Here is a 23,416-nt window from a genome sequence, read left to right as displayed (position 1 = left end):
GGACATTTGGATTTAATATAAGGCTCTTCATGTATAGTGTATCCAATTACCTGACATCTATCAAGGTCAAAGGAGTTATCTGTGGGATCAGGGTGGCTAAGGTGATCTTGATGAAGTGCCAGAAAATTTCCATATCCTTGACAAAGGATGGCAGCTCTTGATGTACTGATGGCTTTTGTGTAATGCCCAGTATCTCATTGATTTTTATCTATTTGTGGTTGGTTAAGTAGATGAGTCTCAACAAAAAGTTACAATATTATAACTTTCAAAGAATGTGGTGGAAATCATGTAGAGGCCAATAAGAGTAGCATGAAAAATCCAGAACAACATGGATTGGACCACCTATGTCTATGGGTAGTTAGCTTGTAGTGAGGATGAAGGTGTTTTTGGATGAGATTAACATTTGAACTGATAGACTGAATAGAGCAAATCACCTTCCATCATGAGAGTAGCCCTTATCCAATCAGTTGAAGGCCTGACTTGAACAAAAGTACTGGCTTCCCTGTGAAGAGAGAGAACATTGCCACTTGATTGATTTAGTCGGGATATTGGTTTTTCCCAGCCCACAGACTTAGATTCTTCCTGGATCTTGGATCTTGAATATGTTAGCTTTCACACTTGAACCCACGCAATTGGCTCTCCTGGTTCTTAAGGCTTTGGTTTTGGACTGAAACTGCGCATCAGCTTGCTTGAGTCTCCAGCCTGCCCATGGCAGAACTTGGACTTCTCAGCCTCCGTAATCATGTGAGCCAATCCCTTATAGTAAATCTCTTTTGATCTATGTAGATATACACTGATAGCCTCTTGGTCCTATTTCTGTGGAGAGCCCTGACTAATAATACACTAGGTAAATTAAACATGATTTTGTTTTTATTTATTCTGTTCAGGCATTTGATGAGCCATTTAAATTTGCTTTCCCACTTTAAGTAACTGCATCCCAAACTCTGGCCTGCTGCCTAACTGTGAGCTGCTATTACAAGAGGGAACTAGGAAAAAGAATATAGGTTTATAAAGATAAATTTATACTACCCCTTAAAATCCTCTATTTGAGAATTTATATGGATTTTTCTTTAAAAGTTTCTGTTAAAAAGTTTTGTATACGACAAATTACAAATTAGGTCTCCAGCCTGCAAAGTGTGAGTGTGAGAATGTGTTTGATCAAGTTTATGAATAAAGGTTTAGAGAGTACGTGAAAGAAGCATTAAATTTGAGAATCCGCCACATAAGAGTTGCTTTGAGGTCTGAAAATTAGAGTTAAGTCAAGTTAAAAGAAGTCTTTTAAGAGAGGTTGTCACTAATCAGTACCAATGCTTACCTGGGCACCAAACACATATCTCAAAAGAAACATTTTAGATTTCTTCTTCATCATCTGTAGTACCCTCCCCCACCATGCCTTGAGAGGCAGAGGGACTGCCAACATGAGGAAGAGATGGAAGGGAGAGGAGCAAAACAGGGGGGTAACAAAGAGAGACTGGTAATTAAGCATGCTTTGACCATGCTTACATTTCATCTGTGTACAGAAAAATAGAAGCTGTCTGCAAATGCACATCACATCCCAAGGGCATAAAGAAGGAGCAGCAACAACCATAAATAACCAGAGCAGCAAAAGTGAGGTTTTTATTTTTTGTTGTTGTTGTTGTTGTTTTTTTTTTTTGCCACCCTGTCTTCTTTCCTCTCCCCAGCCACCCTTTCTCTATGAAAGAAATTTCTTTCTAAAGGTGTATCTTTTTTTTTTTTTTTCACCTGTTTCTCCCAGTAGCTCCTCTTTGCACTTTCATAGTAAACTGGCAATGGAACATTATTCTGAGTGAAATTATTTCTCAACATCACGTTAATTTTGTTTTGTATTTAAATGATACATGTGAGCATATGCATGTACTTCACAAGCCTTGGATGTAGTTCTCTTGTGTTCTTTAGTAAATTTGGAAAATTTCTTCATATTGATCTTGTATATTTGTTGGAATCATTCCTTACTATTTTATTTGAACAAATAGAAAATCAAGCAATATTCTTAATTATGGGAGCTTGGCATTCAAAAGACATTAATTATGGGGCGCCTGGGTGGTTCAGTGGGTTAAGCCACTGCTTTCTGCTCAGGTCATGATCTCAGGGTCCTGGGATGGAGTCCCACATCGGACTCTCTGCTCAGCGGGGAGCCTGCTTCCCTCCCTCCCTCTCTCTCTCTCTCTGCCTGCCTCTCTGCCTACTTGTGATCTCTCTCTGTCAAATAAATAAATAAAATCTTAAAAAAAGATATTAATTATGCTCAAGTTTAACTATACATTTAATATGATCTCAGTAAATATATTAATAGATTTGGGGGGCACCTGGGTATCTCAGTCAGTTAAGTGTCTGCCTTTGGCTCAGGTCAGGATCTCAGGGTCCTGGAATAGAGCACTGCATCAGGCTCCCTGCTGAGAGGGGAGTCTGCATCTCCCTCTCCCTCTGTCCCTCCCCCTGCTCATGATCAATCTCTCTCAAATAAATAAATATGTAAAATCTTTAAAATAAATAGATTTTGAAGGAGGTAGTATCTGCTGAAGGGAGGGACTCACAAGCTGATTTTAAAGCCTAAATGGAAAATTATTCCAAAATTTCTATAAAAATTATTTAAAAATACAAAGAAAAAAATTGAAAAGGAAGAATGATAAGGGAGAACTATTATATTGGATACAAAAATGTATCATGAAGCTACAGGAAAGTTGAGCTTGCTCTTGAGTAAACACAGATGAATGAAAAGAACAACAAAGTCCAGAGACACATAAGAATTTCATATTTAATGAAACTGACATCTCAAGACAATGAGGAAAAGATGGATTTTTCAAACCAGCAGTATTGGAACAAGTAGCTAGATAACTGGGGAAAAAAAACAAAACAGTTATTAGCATGATTTAGCTGCTACTGGCCCTCTTAGACTACATAGCCCAAGAAAACAATGATGAGTTCTCAAGCAGGAGTAAAACGGAGAAAAAATAAGAACAAAAATTCCAGACAGAAGGTGCAACTAATTCCCACCTCTAACTAGTAAAATATACAACTGAGATAGACTTTTAGTGATTAGGACCAATTACAGCTAAACCTCCTGACAAGGAGCAAGTCAGCATATGGCCATCAAACCTGGTTGCTTAAACAACTAATTAAGGTTTTAAGTAAATCCTTTCAGTTATAAAAATTGCTCAGGGAAAAGAGGAGACCAAAGGTGTGGCTGTCCCCATGGAGCCTGAGTCCCTCAAGGTATCTTTTGGAGAAGAATGGGGGGCATAGCTATTGACACTAAGAGTTCTGTATCCAGTTCCAATGCATGTTGGGGGGGATGGGTTCCCCCACATGTCCAAGCAGTTTTTGGACACTAGCTGGGTGACCTACAATTTAACTCAATTCTGACATTGTCTATCTGGAGACAGCATCAGATTCCGTAGGTTAAGAGCTAGTCCCACAAGACTGTCCCCACACCCCTCACTTCAGATGCCAGTTGTATAACTCCAGGTTGTTATCTGTACTTATAAAAGACTGGCTATAAATCAGAGGTTCCCACCATGACCTTCTTGGGGTTGTGCAATTTGCTAGAGTGGCTCATAGAACTCAGAGAAACATTTTATTTACTAGATTACCAATTTATTATAAAAGGATATTACTCAGGAACTGCCAGCTGGAACTGATACATAAAGCGAGGTTTGGGAGAGAGCTGGAGCCCTCTCCTGGTGTGCCACTGTCCCCAAATCGCCACATGTTTGCCAACCTGGAAGCTCTCTGAAACCTGTCTTTTTGGATTTTTATGTGGGTTTCATTACACAGGCATGGTTGATAAAATCAATTGGCCACTGATTTAACCTCCTGCACCTTATCCCTTCCAAGGAGGGGTGGGGTAAAACCTTCTAATCTTTCAATCACTCAGTTAGTTCTCCTGGCACCCAGTGCTCCCATCCTTGGGTGCTAAACAAAAATTATCTCCTTAACATAAGACAGTTTTACTGCATTCATTACTTAGGAAATTCAAAGGGTTTTAGGAGCTCTGTGCCAGAAACAGGGACAATGTTTCTTATTAGTCACAGTATCAGAGGCACATAGAGCTAATTGGAATAAAACAGATTAAAAGCCAACTATGTTTTTAAGAGAGCTGTACTGTCAGGAGAGCCTCTGTTATACTAGAAGGGATTCTAGCTTCATTGCCTAAAGACACAAGCTTGGTTAGCACCTCATCTGCCATCCAACTTCACACAAATGTTTCACTGTATCCCATCAACCACCTCTGTTCTTTTCCAATAAGTTTCCTTGTTTCCCATTTGCCAGACCAGAAGTAAATGCTACAGACTTTCAGATTTCTCTTAAGAAAGACTCTGTCCCACTCTTGGTACCTTTTTCTGTATTAACTTAAGCTAATTTACACTGTACTAACAATTTCAGGATTTCAATTACTTAAAACAAAGAAAAAAGTTTATATTTTGGACACATAGCATATTTTAAGCAAATATTATCCACCACATCTACCGATGGACTTTAAAAAAAAAAAGATTTTATTTATTTATTTGAGAGAGAGAGAGAGAGAGATCACAAGGAGGCAGAGAGGCAGGCAGAGAGAGAGGAGGATGCAGGCTCCCCGCCGAGGAGAGAGCCAGCACAGGGCTTTATCCCAGGATTCTGAGACCAGGACCTGAGCAGAAGAGAGATGCTTAACCCACAAGCCATCCAGGCACTTTAATTCTTCCCTGGATATATTTGTATAGATATTGTATTTGTATAGATATTGTACTTGAAAAATATATTTGTATCACTTGGCACACCAGCAAGCATATTTGTAGGTTATATTTCTAGAAAGACAGGCATACGTTGGAGACACTGACAGTTTAGTTCCTTCCCACCACAATAAGGTGAATAGAGCAATAAAGCAAGTCAAATGAAATGAAATGAAAATTTTGGTTTCCCAGTGCATGTAAATTTATGTTTACACTACAGTCTACTAAGCATGCAATAACATTATGTCTAAAAATACAAGGTACATTCCTTAATTAAAAGTACTTTATTGCTAAAAATTGCTAACCATCATCTGAGTTTTCAGCCAGTTGTAATTACTGATCACATATCACCATAACAAATACAATGGAAAAGTCTGAAATACTGTGAGAATTACCAAAATGTGACACAGAGACAAGAAATGAGCAAATGTTGCTGGAAAAATTGGCACTGATAGATTTCCTTGATTCCTTGATTCAGAGTTGCCCTAAACCTTCAACTTGTAAAACATGCATTATCTGTGGAGCACAACAAAGGGAAGTGCAATAGAAGGATGGATACCTGTAGAATGGCTTGGCCAAAGGTTACATGCATTTTAAAATTTGATACAGAATTACTAGATTATAGGGGCGCCTGGGTGGCTCAGTGGGTTAAAGCCTCTGCCTTCGGCTCAGGTCATGATCCCTGGGTCCTGGGATCGAGCCCCACGTGGGGTTCTCTGCTCAGCGGAAGCCTGCTTCCCTTCCTCTCTCTCTCTCTGTCTGCCTCTCTGCCTACTTGTGATCTCTGCCTGTCAAATAAATACATAAAATCTTAAAAAAAAATACTAGATTATACACCCATTAGCTGTATAGGAGACTCTCTGTTTCCCCCCTAACTACAAAAATATTATCAATTCTTTTGATTTTTTCTCATCTGAGGGGTAAAAACTAACTTTTCCCCATTTTTATATATCTTAGAACTATTCATATCCTTTTTTGGTTTATTCCTGTTTGCCCATTTGATTCTCTGGTTGCGTTCTCTTTCTTACTGATTTATAAGAACTAATTACATACTCAAGAGTCATTTATGATATAAATCAAGGATATTTTTCCTATTACTTACTTATATTTGGATGCTGTTCACTGTATGTTTTGCCATGAAGAATTTTCCCCCCTTTTTAGGTAGTCAAATACCAACCTGTGTGTGATGTCCAAGTGATGGTCTTTCTTTACAAAAGGTCTTTTTCATAAATGAACATATTATTTAAAGTATACAGTGGAAACAACTTTTTTTCTTCTAGTATTTGTAGTTTCATATGTTGTTTTAAAATTTGTAATACAGTTAAAATTAATTTTGGGGTAAGGGAGGGATACATTCAATCTCTAACTGGTAATAATATTGAGGGTCTTTGTAGGTGATGATTTGGTGGTGGTGCAGCAAGGCATAGTGGAACCCAATTTTCCAATGAATATATTCTTGTAATTCTGACTTTTGCATCCCGTTTATATGAAATTTACTAAAATTTCACTGAAATAAGTAAATTCATTGTTGTTAGGAAAAAAGGAACAGGGAGGTAAAGAACTCCAGTCAAATATCACCCTAGAGGGATATGGAAACAATGTTGTCAGATCTTCTGATTTTTCAAAAGAAGCTGAAATCTGGATTTCCCTGTGAAATCCCTGATGTTTAAATGTTAGCAACCAATTCAGAGTTTTAAAAACACTGCATGGGCCAAGCAAAACACATGTGCAGGCCAGATGGGACGCACAGGGTGCCAGTTTGAGACCTGTGGTTTAGAGATTCTCACCCTTGGGGATACATTTAATTGCCTTTTCGATGGGCCACTACAATATAGAGTGGTCAGCTCTTATCACATGTATTTTAGCTGATTTTTGCTAGCCTAGTCTTTCTAGTAAGCTACAAGATCCTTGAAGGCACTGTATACAGATTTTTGAGGTCCCCATGGCCTAGGAGCATCTTGTACCTAGTTGATATTTAACATGGGTTGTTTGTTGAAAGAATAAATGGAGAAATGTTTGAACTCCACTGCACGCGGACTCCCTGCCAAGCATCTAAACAAAGTGACTCAGGGTCTCAGAGGTTACCTGATTCAGACCATTCCTTCTTTTTCACCCTCATGGCAACTAAACCTCTGTACCCTACAGGGATTTTGTGAACAGGTGGCCTTGTCCACGGATGCGAGTCTTGGCCACTAGGTGTCTCCCTTTGCCTAAAGCACGATCTGAAGCCCTGGGGTCAATTGGCGGTTTGCTAAACAGAAACACTTACGCAAAAAAGAATGTCTTAATCTTAGGCCACATCTTCAGATATTTGTCCTCAGGAGGAAGTTGAGCACAGCCACAATGTCAAAGCAAAAATGCCCAGGCATAGGATCAGATTTATTTTGTTCTGGGAGAGCTTCTCACGCACAGGAATTCTCCCCTGGAGGACTGAGTGACAATCTGTTGGGTTTCAGCCTCTAATTCTGCAGACCCTACGCTGGTCTTCTGGAGCCCCCTTTGGATTTTTCTGCTGTTATCGGCCAACGGAGAAGTGCGTCTTACTGTTAAGGGTCTGGGGTTCTACAACTTGCATTGTAAAAGCAGGATTCTTCTCAACTGTGTCAGATCAAGCTTCACTGAGGCTGCCCTGATGCGCATGCGCATTTTCCCACATCTCCTGGCTGCAGGGGCACGTGTTCCCTTGCCTGCAGCAGTGCCTTCCTTGCAGCCCCAGGAAGGTACCCCCAGCTTAGACAGGAGGATGCTTGATACTGTGTAATTCTCATCTTAAAGACAGGTAGACGGAAGAAAAAAAAAAAAAGCAAAATTAATTGCTTTTATTGTCCATGGCTTTCTCGGTGTTAGCTCTGGCATTCAGATACCCTACGCTCTGAACTGATGAAAGGCAATATTGCAATTTTGCCTGGTGCTGCTAAATTTGCCAGGCCTTGGATTTTAGTGACACTGGAAGCTTCCTTGTTGGACGAAATGGAGAGGTGGAATCTCTAGGGCTTTGGTGGCTCTGCAATTTACTATGCAAGGTTCAGATAAGAATGGTTGTCTTGGGACGCCTGGGTGGCTCAGTTGGTTAAGCAGCTGCCTTCGGCTCAGGTCATGATCCCAGCGTCCTGGGATCGAGTCCCACATCGGGCTCCTTGCTCCGCAGGGAGCCTGCTTCTCCCTCTGCCTCTGCCTTCCACTCTGTCTGTCTGTGCTCGCTCTCACTCTCTCTCTCTCTGACAAATAAATAAATAAAATATTAAAAAAAAAAAAAAAAAAAAAGAATGGTTGTCTCATTGGCACCTAAAACATAATGTCACTTTTGCCTTTTCTTTGGTTATTTTGCATGGGTTGGATACTCCTGTTTGCATTTCTCATCTGTATTTGAGAAGTAGCAGAGTACAGAATTTAATATATCACAGACTTTGAAGGTGGGCTGGCTTGGTACCCTGGCCCATCATTTGCTTAGCCTCTCTTATACCTCCATTTTCTCACCTGTGAAATGCAGTGATCGTTGTAGTGCCTCACAGGTTGCTGGGAGTATAAAAGCACATGGACACTGATCAGAACAGTTCTTGGAACATAGTAAGTGCTTAGTAAATGAGAGCTGTTACTAGGGGCTTGATCATTGATCCCTTCTCTGGTTTTCTGTCCAGGCCAGAGTTCATGTCTATAGATTGTTACACTCGTCTCTGATACCAATGGGAAAAGTTTTCCTACAGTTTTGTGAATTTTCCCTCTGTTTATTTGAATGTACTTTATTTTAAGGCTAAATAGCATTTACAATTATTATTAAATACCACCTCCCCCAAACAGTTTCTCATAAGTCCCTTCGACTAAGCTTTATCCTCAAATAGCTCAATAATTCCCTGTCCACCTCTTTTTATTTTAGTCCTAGTTCTGAGTGTTAAAAGACTATATCTTGCGGTGCCTGGGTGGCTCCGTCATTAACATCTGCCTTCAGCTCAGCTCATGATCCCAGAGTTCTGGGATTGATCCCCGTATTGGACTCCCTTCTCCACAGGGGACCTGCTTCTTTCTCTCCCACTCCTTCTGGTGTCTTCCTTCTCTGGCTGTGTCTCTCTCTGTCAAATAAATAAATAAAATCTTAAAAAAAAAACCCTAAATCTATTATGATAAAATCTTATCATATTAGTTAAGAAAACTTTCTTGCTATAATTTACATTTTATATTCAATTCTTCTTCTTTCTACGGTTCCTTTTAGGGTTTAAAAATATATATACCTGAAATATTTTCCTTTCCTTTCCTCTTTCTTTCTCTCTCTCTTTCTTTTTTTCTTTCTTTCTCTCTCTCTCTCTTTTTAGAGAAAGAGAAAGTAAGAATGAGTGGGGGAAGGGGCAGAGGGAGAGGGAGAGAGACTCTTTTTTTTTGTTTGTTCTTAAAAGGGAGAGAGACTCTTAAGCAGGCTCCACACCCAGTGTGGAGCCCAATGCAGGGCTTGACTTCACAACACTGAGATCATGACATGAACCAAAATCAGGAGCTGGATGCTTAACAGACTGAGCTACCGGGCGCCCCATACCTGAAATATATTTTTTAAGATTTTATTTATTTATTTATTATTATTTTTTAAGATTTTATTTATTGATTTGAGAGGGAGCACCAGAGAGAGAGCAAGCGCAGGTGGAGGGAGGAGCAGAGGGAGATGGAGAAGCAGGCTCTCTGAGGAACAGGGAGCCCAATGCAGGGCTTAATTTCAGGGACCCTTGAGCTAAAGACAGACACTTAACCGACTGAGCCAATCAGGGGTCCCTAAATTTTTTTTTTAATTTTTATCTATTTAATTACATATTTGAGACAGAGAGAGTGAATGTGAGCCGGAGCAGGAGGGGGGAAGAACAGAAGGAGAGGGACAAGCAGACTTGGCACTAAGCCTGATGTGGGGCTCGATCTCCTGATCTCCTGATCCCGAGATCCTGACCTGAGCCGAAATCAAGAATCGGATGCTCAACCAACTGAACCACCCAGGCACCCCTCAGATACTTCTTACTGCACTGAATCATTTCATAATATGGAATGAAACACCTAAAACAGCTCAGGGACCGTCTCACTCTTGAGTCACCATATCATTCAAGGTGACCAACTGTGTCTGCAGCCCCGGCTTAGACTGAGGCAGATAGAGGGATAGAGACTGCTGCTGGCTCCAGCCCCTTTGCATCCCTGGCTCCCCTTTGCTCCTGCTAAGGCCATGAAAAGACCCAATAGCTGTCCCCTTCGGTTAGGATAAGATAACAAGTCATAGCTCCTGCTGAGACAAGAGAAAAAGACCAGAAGCTTATCTGTTTGAATAAGAAAAGAAAAAGAAACGGTCCCCTGGGGTGATTTAGCACTCTCCTGAGACCCCTCCGCAGAGATTATACTGCCACAGGAAGGGGCCTTTTGGCCTTGGGAGACCCTGAAAACTTTCCATTACCATCCCCCATCACCCATAACGATAAAAACTCACTCCTAACCCTGTCGGGTGCTCAGCTTTTGGGAGGGGATCCCACTGAGCCCGCTGGTGATAATAAAGCTTAAGCTTTCCCTGCTTTCCTGGGTGCCCCTTGAGTTTCCTCGGTCACTTCAGATTTTCCGCAACAAGATCTCTGAGACCAAGGGCACAGAATGCCTAGCATCTCCGATGGATATACACTGTTGTCCAGAATCCTCTTCGGGTTCACCTGCTGACCTCATTCAGATAGCACCTCCACCCAGTGATAAGATGAGATGAAATTTAGGAAATGAGTTCTAATACTATGATTCTGTTTGCCAGTTCCTTTCTTCAGGGTCTCAGGTTTGTTGCTGTTTATTCCTGTAACTCTTCTCTTTTGCTGGGAAACCAAGCGGTCGGACTGTTCGGGAAACCAACAGAAACAAACAGATGACATGGCAGGTCTTAACATGCTCCTGCAGCCTCTGGTTTTCCTCCTTGTTCTCTTGGGCATCTACAGGATGCCAGGCCCTGCCTAATCAAGGAAGCTCTGTGGTCAGGATTACCAGGGAAGAGATGTAAAGTAGACCAGATGGACCAAAACACATTTATTTACCTGCTTTTGTATGCTCAGGTTAATACCTTTTTCCAGGTGAGCGTGTGTGAGATTTCTTAGCAGAATTATACCAGAGGAGCAAGCCTTCCTCAACTCTGCCGTCACGGAAGGTCAGCTCTTCTTGGGCACAGAACAATATGTCGCAATAATGCCACAGTGCTCAAAATCCATGTTGCTTTCTTTTGGTCTCTGTCTTCTGCAGGGAAGGGAGAGCCCCATAACCTGACCAGGAAGTATAGAGGAATTCAGCATCTCATATGTTAGTAGGTTATTAGGAGGAAACTAGAAGGGGATACGTGGCTTACTGGTGAGTCATCAGTAATTCAAAAGCACACCTTAAACATTGGGCATACACTATGATCTTCTTCCATTAAATATGGAATCAACAAGCAATTAAATATATTCATTTCTTTGGATTCAGCTCTTCCCCCCAAATCAATGTGCTCAAGAAATTATTAACGTCTATTGGTTGCCTAATTTTCTACTATCTGCTAAAACGTTTTTGATCTAATAAGACACTGTAGGGATCCCTTTGTTTCCTTGGGCCATAGACCAGCCCTTAGGAAGTTACTGGGCTTTAGAATACAATGAACTGGAGGTCAGTAACAGACCTTCTACTTGAGGTTCAAGGTTTCCCCACTTGAAACTCCACAGTGACTGGCCATTTTGTCTGCCTTACTGCTTCCCTTTATCCTTGTCCAGTTCCACAGTCACTTTCCTCCCTAAGTCATTGGTAGATTATTAGTCCCATTTTATAAACACACTGATACTAAGGTATCAGTCAGTGACTTCTGTGCTCCTACAGGCACTTAACGATTTTATATAGTTAATAGAAAAAGGCCAGCACTGAACTGAAAAGACAGCATCTAATCCTAGGACTTCAGACACTGGATCAACTGAGCGAAGTTCTTCCGGAAGCTCTCCATTCTCTGTGTTTGGTCTCCACATATAACTGGTGGATCAGGAAAGAGGCAAAATCCTACAGAAAGAGCACAGAGGAGAAAGGAATTAACTTGATTAACTTATGAGATCAGCTTTATTCTACCCAGGTTGGTGGGAGACAAAGGCTGTTGATGCCTTTGAACAGTTAGGGATGGTCATGTAGGCCTTGTTCTCCTGATAGCTTTTTCCTGGATTCCGACATGAGCATGAAAAACTGTGCTAAAAACCAAGTGGCTCAGCTGGAAACAAGAGGGTCACGTTGTGTTTGGGCCCTCTTAGCACAAAAGGTCTTCAACATGAAATTATGGGCTCCAATCTTATTTGGAGTATTGTTCACTCTATAAAAGATTTCTATTCCAGTTTAGTGCTCTGAAGATCATTTTCTCCTTCCTAAGAAGATGAATGTTTCCTCTTTTGTGATAAGAACAATATACCTGATTAGCTTCCCTTTCTCTTTGAATGCTAGGAAGCTCTGTCCCTGAAGGGAAGTTTCACATTTATAAAATAGTGTAGATATCTCATATTTGCATTATTTTTCTTAATTGATGCTCTACTTTTATAGACTTTTTAAAATAGTTTGTGTAGTTTATATAGAAATTTTGTAGTTTGTGTTTCCTTATTTCTATTCTTTTTTTTAAGGATTTTATTTATTTATTTGACAGAGAGAGAGAAGAAGAGAGAGAGAGAGAGAAAAGCAGGAGGAGGGACAGAGACAAAGGGAGAAGCAGGCTCCAGAATGAGCAGGGGGTAGGTGGGGGACTAGATCCCAGTACTCTGGAATCTTGACCTGAGCCTAAGGCGGACTCTTAAAGGACTGAGCCCCCCAAGTGCCCTCCCTATTTCTATTCTAATATAATTTTTTTTAGTGCACTGGCATTGTGAGCCATCCTAAGTCATTTGCAAAACAGGGAGTGGCTTAAGGCCACTTCAAGTCATTTGTAATACACACAGTGTTAGTTTTCATACCAGATGGGTACTTAGGTAGGAAAGAAACATTTATTGAAAAGTTGAATATACAGAAAGCATTCACCTTCAGCATCTACACTGTTACTCTGTTTCGACAGTCCTGGTTCCATGTTATCCCACCAGCGGGTCTGAGCTTCCTTTGTCTGGGAAAGAACCAAGTTGGGGTTCTTCAGCTTTGAGAGCAAAAGCCAGAAAAGGAATAATAATATGGACCTCTCCTTTCACTCCACTGGTATTGCCCACCTCCCCCAACTGGAATGATACATGAAGGTCACATTCCTTCTGCTTTATGCAGGTGACGGGGTGGGGGGTTAGAGGGGTGGGGGGTGGTGTCCTGAGGCTGGACTCAAAAGCTTGACAGAGCAGCATTTTGCAGCAGACAGATTTAGGACAGAAGTGTTCCGCATTCCCCTAGAGCATTTTTCTCCCATTTTCCTTTTGTGGTTTCTGAAATCTGTTTGTGTCAGCGGCAAGAATCATTAGGTCTTGGGCTCAGAGCTCCTTCCTCTTACCGGCCTGGTATTGACTCCACATGGGAGGGAGAGTCAGCAGAAAGGTATTTCTCTTTTCCTTCTGGAAGGGGGTGTGTCCTAGGCTTGTCTGCCTTCAAGGGCAGCCACAGGAACCAAGAGTGGCTTAGATGTCAGTGGATCTGCAGGAGAGCCCAGGAGCAGCTGTTCAGATGTTAATTAGCGATGTCTTTCGGAACATCATTAAGAAGTGATTGAACCCCAAGTACAGTGGAGGAAGGGCTTCCAGAGGCTGTGAGGAGAGGAGTCACCAGGTAAGCCCGACAGCTGTGATTTGATGCCTTAGAATGTGTATGACTATCACCAGTATTATCTGTTACTTTGAGATACCCTCCCCCCCGCCCCAGGTAAAACTCTCATTTCAAGATCCCATTTCTGGAGGAAGGTTGAATAAAGGAATAGGGAAGGAGAAAGCAATGAGAAGAGAGACAAAAGAGTTCATCCTCGTGGTGACTGTATTAACTGAGGTGATTTGCTGGTTCTGACTACAGGTTTTCTGACTCAAAGCACACAGTTCTCTCTATGCCTTAGAACGGAGGACCTCCTGTTCCTCAGGTGTGTGAGGTAGATCTACTGGAATAAAGAAGGAGCCACCAAGGATACTTGTTAAAAACATCAATTTCACGACTGCTGCTGGTCAGTAATACATTAGCTTTAGCAAACTCTTAAAATAAAAATATGCTGGGGCAGATTCAGTTTATTTTTACTTTAGATGAATTCATAAAGCTTTGCTGAACCAGTATAAATTTGAGAAGTACTTTCCAACTTAGCTCCTACCTTGGACTCAGAAAAATCCCCAAATCGGCCCTTATAATCATTTCTCCTGTTCCTTCCCAGTAATAAATACAAAGTGATACCCTGTATTTTCTGACAGGCCTTGAAAATTGGCAGTTTTTCCTTTTCCTTTTCTTTCCTTTTCTTAAAGAAAAATCCATTTGTGTAAACCCAATATCCTAGATGTTGGGAAATTACTGAAGAAAGTACACAAAGAAGATCAAAGTGGAAGAGATGCGGAGAAATGATGCCTGTGGATTTTCCACAATGATATCCACTAAATGAATTCTGATAATAACACAGATAGGTGGGAAATTACAGGTAGAAAAGAAATAATAAAAATAGATAAACATATATTTTATAATTTATTCAAATATTAGCACAGCCTTTTATGTTCTTTCCCTGTAATAGAACCACTGCTAATTATCCAGTCATAACCAAAATTCAAAACAGTATTACAAAATGGCTACAGAAATAACACTTTATTCAACTATTAGCAAGTAGAATGGTAGAACGTAGAATGTAGAATGTAAAATGGTGGCAATAAGCATCGAGATTTAAAGTAAGATCTAAATTAAGATTTGAAATGTGTGTATGCATACTGATGCTTCTCTGGCTGTCTTGCAGACCCTTCTATTTTGTGCACAGCCACACATTGATGGGAATTACTCTCTAAAAAGGGAGTAAATTTAATTTCTTTCTCAAGTAGGGATAGGGTTACCATTATAGGATTTATCTCTTATTGTGCTGAAGGTAAGGGGGAACACCAGACTTGCACCCATACGCCCTCTGATGTCATAATTAAATGAATGCAACTGTTCTCCTAGAAAAAAATAAATGAGCGCATTCATTTAAACTAGGGTATAAGCGACTAATTTTAGTACTTTGGTTGGGAGTGAAAGCAAGCTGGAAGCAGCAAGAGGGTCCAGGTTATTGAAGGTGAAATGCCCAAATTCCGAGACCCCCCCAAAGACGACCACCAGAGTCCAGAGTCAAAGCCAAACAGCAAGGGTCGTTCATTACAAGTTCGAACCCGGACCTCCACGCACTCGTTACCGGTGACGCTAAGAGGTCCCGAGATCGGGATCACAACACCTTTTATACATTATTTTTGGGGAGGCAGGGACTTAGCATACATCATAGTATCTTGTAACAAATCGCCACATACCGCGGGAAAATCATAAAGCAACTCTATAATATGACTGGCGCGCTACACAGCGGGAAAAGGCTGGGAACAGATTATTGGTTAGGTCAAAGGGCTGTCATTCTTTGAACTGCTTGGTTGGTGCTGCTAGGGTATGTGTCACCTCAGGATTGGTCGGGGTCTCCCTGTCAAGCCAGGGGGCGCCAGATGGTTATTATCTCTTGCACCCAGAGCCAGGTTGGGGGTCCGGGAGCAGTCATGCTGTCATGTCCAATTCTGGGTGGGGGTTTCTCTGGTACCAGATGGCTTGTTATCTCTCAGCCCAGAGCCGGGTGGGGGTCCGGGATTGGCCATTCTGTCAGGTTCAGTTCTGGGCAGGGGATGTGTGGTTACAGAGTGTCTATAGAAAGTCTGCTGGTATTTTTCCATCTCCTCATGGGTTAGCAAGCGAAGGTATAAAAGCAGAAATAGTGGTAATGGTCATGATTTTATTCCCTAAGCTTCTCAAAGGGTGTCACCAGTGGTAGGGGTGTGTCACGAGGGTGAAGAGCTCAGAAGATGGACAAGTGGCATCCTTGGGACAGTTTCGCTGAATTCTCAGTTTTGCTGAATGCCACTCCTTATGAAACCATGTTCCACCCAATCCAAACATGTATTTGCAGCTTTAACAATATTCTACCTTGTTCTCTTTCTAAAGTTCTTTGGCAGGAACTACCCATAACTCCAGAAAAGGGGAAACCCTGTTCCCAAACATGGCAGAGTTTGAGTTGTGTGCGAGCAGGGAAGTGCTCACGGGATGTCCAGGTCTCCATGTCCAGTCTGAGACAAGCTAGAAACCTGATCTTAATAGTTGTGAAAATAATCTAGAAACTTGGGGGGATGGTGCAAAAGGTCTATAGCATCATGGACTGACACATCATCTCTCACACGCCCCGCTGGTTCCAGCCTTGCTGAAATCTACAACCACAGTGTCCAAACCCATGGAAAAGGGAAGTTTTCCTCCCACACCCCTCCCCAGCAAGCCACAGAGAGTGTCAGAGGCTCCTGTCTGATAGCAAGTGGAAACCTGGAATTCTGCAATGTTGAGAATGAAAAGCCATGAGAATTAATAAGTGGGAAAGTGCCCTGGCATTTCCTGGAGTTGAAGTAAATTCCCCGTGCACAGTTGGTTGGGTAAATGGTATGTAAAGAGGAAAACAATGGTGAGGTATGCAGCCCTCAGACTGTGCACACTGGAATTAAATCTTGTTGATGGGGCTTCTCAGGCCCCCGTGAGGTCTCCAGATCCTCAGTTCTAATGTCCAGTTTTGATCTCTGTGGCCTACAAACCTTGGAAACTCTAGTTTTTTCATTTTGTTTTAAATAAAGCCCTTTAAAATGAAGACTTTAAAGTCCAAGATAATTTCCTTGTTTGCTTTTTTTATCCTAAGATAACATTTAAAAAAGCTGATTGTAGAAGTCCCTTGATTGTTTAGGGATAAGCAGGCATTACTATAAATTAGTGGTGTTAGGTAACTTGTCACAATGGAACAGATCCACACCTGCAAAATTTTGGGTAAAGAGACTTTGTATTAAGCAGATTATATTTTCCATGAAAACCCTGCATACTTGTGTTTGTAGTTTTGCTCAATTTTGCTTAAAGACTTCCCTGTGCTTAATGTCTTAGAAAATCAGGCTAATTGTTTCTCATAAGAAACTTAAGGATATAGTTCTTAATCATATAACACTGTATGATGTTGTTGACCAAGGTACTAATTAAGTAAATAGGAGAAAAAAAGACACAGCAGTAGAATTTATACATATTGAAGTCAGAACTTTATTATACAATGAAGGTGGCCTTTAAAACTGATAAAGAATTATCAAGTTATCTTGTTAAAGAATGGTTTAGTCAAGAAACGTAGTTGGGATAATTGGTTGTTCATTTGGAGGAAAATCAAAGTAAACACTTATTTCATACCAAAACCTAAAGTAACTCCAGGAGGATTAAAAGTTTAAATGTATTTTAAAGTTAAAGAAGGTTTAGAAGAAAATATATGTATATTTTTACAGTCCTTTTATAAAAAAAATTTTTGAGCATGATCCCTAGTTTAAAATACATAATGGAAAGGAGTGACAGATGTGATTTCATGAGCTCTTGTGCAGAACACAGGAAGTTAAAAAATTTTTAACAGAATTTATAATGGAAGTGACAAAGAGCTAATATCCATGTTATATAAAAGTTCCAAAGAAGCAGTTCTTAAGAAAAAGGAAACATTCCAATAGAAAAACTTAGAATAGTGACTTAAAAAGTCAAGCCAGAAAAAAACAAAAAACAAAAACAACAAATGACTAATAAACATCTGAAAAAAAAATGGCATACTCTTTGAGATAATCAGAGACATGGAAATTAAAACAATTAGACAAAAAATTTGTCTTTTTGTCGGCAAACATTAAAAAAGGTACTGGGGACAGTGTGATGACATTGGCATTTCTACGCCTCCCTGGAGTGTGTAGCTGGGTACAAATGGGAGGGCATTTGGCCATGCTGATCAAAATTTAAAAATGTGTGGACCTTTTGAAGCAGCACTTTACTCAAACCTGGAAAAAAATCCCAGGTTGCCCAGAATTAAGAACCCACAAGAAGAAGCTTAACAGGAGGAACATTTGAGGGCAGATTATAGGAGTCCAAATAACGAACCTGCCACCATAATGCGTGTGCTCTTTATCTGAACATAGTGTGGAGCCTGGAAAGCTTTGGAGTATGGACTGACATAATATTTGCAGGATAGATGGAATGCCAGGAAACTGGTTCTCTGTCTAGTAGAATAATTTAGGGAATATGATTGGGAAACTTAGTTTTATTCATTAGGAAGCTATGATGAAAATACTGTTAATAGGCATAGGGAAACAAAGAAAGAGTGTCTTTTAGTATACTTGAAATAGTTGAGATTTATCGGTCTAAGCCTTGAATGAAAGTTGGATATCAGTTTTACTCTTGTTTAGAAAGGTTACCCAAGAGGAGCCTGTAGCATCTTCAATCTGACAATTAACATAGAAGATGCCACAAACGCTATTCTCTGTTCTTTCCAATAGGCCTGATAAAGTGTGTTTTCATCCTTAGACACTGACGACACACATTTGCTAGGAGGATAGATTTGAAATGTATATTCTTCTTTTTCCTGAACAAAGAAGTTTTGTAAGGAACTCGGATGGACATTAGATAAACAATCAGGACCTTATTAAAAATCATATCCCAAACAACAAAAGGCACTGGCTCAGAGTCCAAGAGAAATATTAGATTCTTCAGGGAGAGAAATTTGAAGAAATAGTTGATAAATTCTTTTTATTTAGAATTTAAAGTCTACCCTTTTCATTTTCGGCAAGCGTGAAATGGAAATAATCCCCACTTTATTTACAAGATTGCCAAAATAACCAAAGGGATACATATACGAACATTTAGTGAATTACAAAGAATTTTTCTTGTTTCTTATTATGTAACCTAACCATCACCTCCCTCAAGAGCGATTCAAGTACTTTTTCAAGGGAACAATCTAAGAGGAAGTTCAAATTCCATGGGTTTTTACCTGTTCTAAGTAAGCAGAGTCATGTGGGGAAGATGGGAAAGAAACCTGACCTGGGGATTCCCGGTAGGCTGGGTCCCCACTGCTAAGCGGAAGGATTGGCTGGAAGAAACAACTGGCACGTTCTCTGGAATGCCATTAATCGTCCTTTAAGAGCTTGGTACTAATGTTGGCTCTACTGAACCATGAATGACAGGAGAATATCTTCAGTTATAAGGGGTTGGAAAAGAGCCAGCCCCTGAGGCTGGCAGTCAGGCTCTTACAAAGGGATTGAGCTGAACTTGGCTGTGGGAAATGAACTCTACCAGCACATGGGAAAAAGTGTTGGGTGATGAGCTAAGAACAATAGATCATCCTGTATCTTTGCTGAGATATAAAGTACAGAACCTTTGTTAGTGGGGAGCACACAGCCATGCCAGGCTGACAGCACCAGCAATAGGAGAAAGTTTTGTAGCCAAAGTTCCCACGAGTGAGAAAGGACACACAGACTTGTAAAAAATATTTCTCAATTTGGGGATCGAAGGGGATCCGGTGAAGATGTAGGGTCACACAATGACTCTGAAGGGAGATCCATTCAAGGAAATACTGCAGGGTTTAAAATAGGGAACAGGGGTGCCTGGGTGGCTTAGTGGCTTAAGCCTCTGCCTTCAGCTCAGGTCATGATATCGGAGTCTTGGGATCGAACCCCACATCGGGCACTCTGCTCCGCGGGGAGTCGCTTCCTCCTCTCTCTCTGCCTACTTGTGATCTCTCTCTCTCTCTTTATGAAATAAAATCTTTTAAAAATAAAATAAAATAGGGAACAAAGAGACCCCAGCCACCCAGCGGATGTCTTCAGAAGTGGGTCTGGAGAACAGCTTTTGCAGTTTCCCTTACTGGGTGGAGCTAGCGTGTGTGAACTGCCCGTGCTGTGAACTCCCCCACGTCTGGCATAGTGCCTGGGAAATTGGAGGCTCTCAATATCCAAATTAGAGTTTAGCAGATTGGTAAAATTAGAATTTAGCATCCTGGGGAAGGAATGACAAGCTAGGTCATTCCTTTTGTCTCATCCAGCCTTATGATTCTAAGATTTTTAAAAACCACACCTCTCTTCTCAACTCAAGGACTTTATTCTTAGTAGGTGCTCAGCGCATCTCAACAGATAGTGCAGAATTATAATAACCAGTTTGAGGAGAAAACAGGTATAAACCCCAGGAAAACATATTACCCTTTCCCAGCTTAGATGTAATGGCTGACAGACACTAAAGAAAAGAATAATTAAATAATTAATACCCAAAGAGAAACTGGGAAATGGGCATAGAATCTGAATGTGAGTAGATCTGAGCTCAGCTTATACTATTGCTTATTTTATAGAAGAGAAAACTGAGTTCCAACATTTTTTTTTTCCCTTTAACTTTCATAAGTTCTGACCCATGGGAGACAAACCTGGGGCTAGGTTCTAATTCATCTAGCTCCTTTCTGTTACGTTGCTACAACAGAAGAACACTAAAAACATGCTAAAATATAAAACATGTGCTTTAAATTGTACTACACACTCATATTTATATAGATACTCACAGATTTTCGGTAACTAAATTGTAGTTCTTCCAAAAGAAGGGTGTCTAGCTGAAGATTCACCAAACCTCCCAATATTTTTCCAGATGTGAATTGGTTGTCTTTTCTGTCCCCACCTACCTTTTCACCTGACTTCTACTAGATCTGTCCACTTAAAGGAGCATAAAGAAACTCTTCTCAAAGACAAAAGGCCCAAGGATTCCTCCACAAAGACAGAACCCAATGAAAGTGTTACCAAAACGTTATAAAATAAAACGTGAAATAAAACCAAGCTTTTATAGGTCCTCTGTTGGTAAAAACAATCGGTTCTATTTGAGTCATGATGTCCTTCAGATCCTAATTGAAGATCTGCTGTTTCCATGACTGTGTACATGCAGACGCTCGCATGTGTGTGTGTTATGCCCCTGTAAGTCCAAGACAGAGAGGAGGGAGACAACTATATTGGGAATTCTATTTATAGAGGAAGAAACAGTCCCATAAATATTAGTGCCAGGAAAGCGGCCCAAGTGTGCAACAGGGTCTAAGATTAGAATGTTGCTGCAAATGCTGGGAAGTGTAGGTGTGAGCAGTTCCAACTCAGCACCACTGTTGATAAGGTGACAACTGTTGACATGAATAAATAATATTTGGAGCCCATAAATACGTAACTGGAAGAATGGAGAGACAATGGACAGCCTTCTCTAGAGGCGTAGTAGCAAATCCTAATGATTGTTCTCTGCAAACTGAAGGACAGGGATTATCAAGAATGAATTCACTTGAATGAATTCAAGGAAGTGAGGGGGGGGGTTTACTGTGGCCAAGCCTTCCCACTGCAGCTGGTGCCAACACAGCTGTGGGTCAGGCATCATCGGCCCCCAGCTGCCACAGGGCGAGTGATATAAACACAGGTACTCTGATGTCAACAACAACTCCTCGTCTGCGGCAGGGGCACACAGATTCTGAGAAGGTTTTTAATAATCAGGACACTTTCCGCTTGGAAGGAAGTGCTGAAATACCCTGAGGATTGCCTCTAGTAAAGTCAAAGTTAGGTAGAATTTAAGATTACCCTAGGCACACACACACACAGACACACACACACACACACACACACACACACACACACACATTTCTTGATATCCACACTGTCCAGGACTCTCTTTTGAGTCAGATAATTCAGTTACTGTAACAATGTATTTTTATTACCTTGTAACTGGGGTCCATCTTTCCATTTATATCGTGTTGGCCATTGACCTGGAAGCACCTTTTATTTGGTGAGCTAATTTGATTCACAACTGAAGTCAAATTCTGCACAATTCAATAAGTAATTATAAATAATAGTGATGAATTTAAAATTTAGTAATGCTAGTATGAATCGCTAACCATAATTGAGGCTTACCACCTACGAGACATTGTTTTAGGTATTGTACATGCAATAATGCATTCAAATCTCTGAATTAATACCATTTCCTCCATAAGACAGATTAGTAAACTGAGGTATGGAAAGCCTGAGAAAATGTCAGGGGACGCCCACTTGATCAATGTCAAAGCTGGTACCTGAGCCCTGGGCAATCCAGGCACAGTGCTTGGGTCCCATTCGTCTTGAAACACTATTTTCCCACCTTTGACTAGTTGTCAAATAGAGGATGCCCGTTTACAAGTTAAATTTGAATTTCAGAAATACGACAGATAATTCTGAGCAATGAATATGGTCTCAAATATTGTGTGGCACATACTGAACACTAAAAAAAATTAGTCATTTACCTGAAATTGAGTCTTCCCACCTTACCCCAGAAGGAGGTGCATGTACCAAGGAAGCAAAGAAAACATTTTGATTAGTTTGAGCTTTGGTTCCAAACGCCACAGTAGAATCCAAATCACAGGCTTGGCCTTGGAGCTGAACTCCTGTTTTCTATCCCAGAACCAGTCTAGAGTAACGATTCTTAAACTTGCCTAGAGGTCAGCATCCCTCGGTTGCTTTAATTATGCACCTGGCTGGGCCTGGCCCGTCTAAGGTTTAGGGTGGAATGGGGGCACCTGTATTTTCTAATGAGCTTCCAAATATTTCTTTTCTCTCCCTCCTCTTTCTTCCCCACACTCTCCCCACGCCGCCTTCCTCCTCCTCCTTTTTTATAGTCCAGCTATTCATGATTGGCCTAGAGAGCAGTGACCGGGAATCACTGGTCTGAAACCCTGACCGTAAGTAACAATTTGTCATTTCTAGCAAGTCCAAGGAGACCACCCAGAATACACCCTCCACATGGGAGGCAGAGGGGATAAACAAACCAAGAGTATGAGAGAGCGTTTCCTCACAGTGCCCAGGCTGCCATCCAGGCCTCCTTGAGTTGGGTTTACTGTCTCAAGCCTAGACAACATGAGGGAGAAAGAAGGTTTTTCAGAGAGAGAGGGACTGAGAGAAATGATTGAGAGAAAGAACCGTAAAAGGGCCAGGCCTCTCATTGGGAAGCCTCCCTTCTCCTCCCCGGCATGAGGAGAAGATAGGTCACACCCACATGCATGGGTGGGCTCCAGCACTAAAGACCATGGTCTAAACAGTGCTCAGTGTCAGGAACTTACATTAAAACGTTTTCCCTGAAGTAGAGAAAAAGTGAGAATATCTTTTAACTAATTAATTAATTAATCATGCAAAGATTTTCTTTCTTTCTTTATTTATTTGTTTATTTATTTATTTATTTGACAGAGAAAGATCACAAGTAGGCAGAGCAGCAGGCAGAGAGAGGAAGGGAAGCAGACTTCCCAGTGAGCAGAGAGCCTGATGAGGGACTGGATCCCAGGACCCTGAGATCATGACCTGAGTTGAAGGCAGAGCCTTAACCCGCTGAGCCACCCAGGCACCCCTAAATTTATTTATTTTTATTATCTATGTTAGTCACTGTATAGTACATCGTTAATTTTTGATGTAGCGTTCTGTGATTCATTGTTTGCATTTAACACCCAGTGCTCCTTACAATCTGTGCCCTCCTTAATACACATCACCAGGCTAATACATCCCCCCACTCCTCTTCCTCTAAAACCCTCAGATTGTTTCTCAGAGTCTGTAATCTCTCATGGTTCCTCTCCCCCTCTGATTACCTCCCCTTCATTTTTCCCTTCCTTCTCCTAATGTCTTCCGTGCTATTCCTTACATAAATAAGTGAAACCATATGATAATTGATTTTTTCTGCTTGACTTATTCCACTCAGGATAA

At 41.0% G+C, this 23,416-nt stretch overlaps 1 protein-coding gene across 3 annotated transcripts in view; it reads left to right on the top strand.

The window, feature by feature from the left end:
* Positions 1-13,277: 13,277 nt before the first annotated feature.
* Positions 13,278-23,416, top strand: part of ADGRF1 (adhesion G protein-coupled receptor F1) — a 43,248-nt gene continuing 33,109 nt past the window's right edge. Inside the window, exons 1-2 of one of the 3 annotated variants that reach the window (XM_059178193.1) lie at positions 13,278-13,454; positions 22,350-22,407. The gene's annotated coding sequence lies outside the window, so the exon portion shown is untranslated. Of the gene's footprint in view, positions 13,455-22,344; positions 22,408-23,416 lie in introns of all 3 variants that reach the window. The other 2 variants (XM_059178191.1, XM_059178192.1) reach the window with 2 other exon arrangements.

The sequence above is a fragment of the Mustela lutreola genome, chromosome 6 (assembly GCF_030435805.1).
Source record: "Mustela lutreola isolate mMusLut2 chromosome 6, mMusLut2.pri, whole genome shotgun sequence".
Lineage (NCBI taxonomy): Eukaryota > Metazoa > Chordata > Mammalia > Carnivora > Mustelidae > Mustela > Mustela lutreola.
Note: the sequence above shows the minus strand (reverse complement) of the source record. Positions and strands in the feature narration are given on the sequence as shown.